We start from the raw sequence: 2,603 nt of genomic DNA, 5'->3' as shown, positions 1-2,603 counted from the left end.
CTGAACAAGTATTTGAAAAAAGGTTGAACAAGTATTTGAAATTTTTTATCATACATATATAAATGTTGAGCAGGTATTTTAGAAATGTTGAACAAGTATTTGAAAAATATTGAACAAGTATTTGAAAAATGTTGAACAAGTATTTGAAAAAAATTGATCATGTATATAAGAATGTAGAATGAAAAACAAAAAGAAACAAAAAAACCCAAAAAAATGAAAACCAAATAAGAAACAAAATAAATCAAAGGAAAAAGAAAATGAAAAAACTGAAGAAACAAATGAAAAAAGGCAGAGAAAAATAAAATAAAACAAGAAACAGAAAAAGGAGTAAACCCGACACTTTTAATCTATAAGTAGGGCGCGCCCTAGCATTTATCACGAACACTGTGCTAACCTAGTGGTTAGCTTCACTACTTCTCATGGAGGAGACCCAGGCTTGAATCCATGGGAGCTCTTATTGGAACCTTACTGTGTCAAGCTGCGCGCCGACGCACAGGCTGGCCGAACTAGTGATGCACAGATCGTTGACGAGTGACGCTAGCCACTAGGGCGAATGACTACTAGTGAAAGACTTTAGCGCAATGGTTTTAAGAATTCACTAGAGCGGGATATTTAGTGCGGCCTAATCATTTACTGAACTGTATAGTTTTTTGAATTATTTGAACAAATTTTTGAAAACATGGAGAATTTTTTGAAACAATGTGAACGATATTTGAAATTTCTATACAATTGTTTTTTGAAAAGGGTGAAAAACAAAACACAAATGTTGAAACTATTTGTTTTTTTTTCAAAAAACGCCAACATTTTAGTGCAGCCTAATCATTTACTGAACTATATAGTTTTTTGAATTATTTGAACAAATTTTTGAAAACATGGAGAATTTTTTGAAACAATGTGAACGAAATTTGAAATTTCTATACAATTGATTTTTGAAAAGGGTGAAAATAAAAACACAAATGTTGAAACTATTTGTTTTTTTTTAAAACGCCAATATTTTATTTGAAAGCGGACATTTTTTGAAATTCCTCAAAGATTTTTTGAATTACCGAACAAAATTTGAGAACTTTGTTTAATTTGTGAAATTATTAAGTTTCCGATCAATACAATTTTAGCATCAATGATAAACCTTTATCATGAATAAGGAAATATAAAATAACAACTTTATTATTGCCTCTAGGGCATATTTCCTTCAGTATGTTCATGCCTAGTAGTAGCTTCACATTGGGTCTAGAAAGTGATTTTTTTGAAGCTTGACAATCACAATATTGGTCATACAAGCAATTCATGAATGATTAGTATAAGGAAGAGAACTTTCACATACAAATATATTATCTTGGACATCTTTTATGATTGCTAATACCCATTAATTATTTTCAAACTTGAGCAAATTAGTTGAAGATGGGCAAGGAATACAACGTAATGAGTTATGGTTGTGTATATTTGTATAGAAGTTATATTCTTATGGATCCTCCAACATGTGGTGTGATAACCCACAAGTATAGGGGATCGCAACAGTTTTCGAGGATAGAGTATTCAACCCAAATTTATTGATTCGACACAAGGGGACTCAAAGAATATTCTCAAGTATTAGCAGTTGAGTTGTCAATTCAATCACACCTGAAAGACTTAATATCTACAGCAAAGTATTTACTAGCAAAGTAGTATGGAAGTAACGGTAATGGTGGCAAAAGTAACAATAGCAGTTTTTGTAGAAATCTAACAGTGGCAACAGAAAAGTAACTAAGCAAAGATCAATATGTGTAAAGCTCGTAGGCAATGGATCAATGATGGATAATTATGTCAGATGCGATTCCTCATGCAATAGTTATAACATGGGGTTATACAGAACTAGCTCTAGTTCATCAATGTAATGTAGGCATGTATTCTGAATATAGTCATACATGCTTATGGAAAAGAACTTGCATGACATCTTTTATCCTACGCTCCCGTGGCAGCGGTGTCCTATTGAAAACTAAGGGATATTAAGGCCTCCTTTTAATAGAGTACCGGACCAAAGCATTAACACTTAGTGAATACATGAACTCCTCAAACTACGGTCATCATGGGGAGTGGTCCCAATTATTGTCACTTCGGGGTTGCCGGATCATAACACATAGTAGGTGACTATTGACTTGCAAGATAGGATCAAGAACTCACATATATTCATGAAAACATAATAGGTTCAGATCTGAAATCATGTCACTCGGACCCTAGTGACAAGCATTAAGCATAGCAAAGTCATAGCAACATCAATCTTAGAACATAATGGATACTAGGAATCAAACCCTAACAAAACTAACTTAATTACATGGTAAATCTCATCCAACCCATCACCGTCCAGCAAGCCTACGATGGAATTACTCATGCACGGCGATGAGCATCATGAAATTGGTGATAGAGGATGGTTGATGATGACGATGGTGATGGATTCCCCTCTCTGGAGCCCTGAACGGACTCCAGATCAGCCCTCCCGAGGAAGATTAGGGTTTGGCGGCGGCTCCGTATCGTAAAACGCGATGAATCCTTCTCTTTGATTTTTTTCCTCCCCGAAAGTGAATATATGGAGTTGGAGTTGAGGTCGGTGGAGTCCTAGGGGACCCACG

This window comes from Triticum dicoccoides, chromosome 6A (genome assembly GCF_002162155.2).
Source record: "Triticum dicoccoides isolate Atlit2015 ecotype Zavitan chromosome 6A, WEW_v2.0, whole genome shotgun sequence".
NCBI classification, from domain to species: domain Eukaryota; kingdom Viridiplantae; phylum Streptophyta; class Magnoliopsida; order Poales; family Poaceae; genus Triticum; species Triticum dicoccoides.
Note: the sequence above shows the minus strand (reverse complement) of the source record.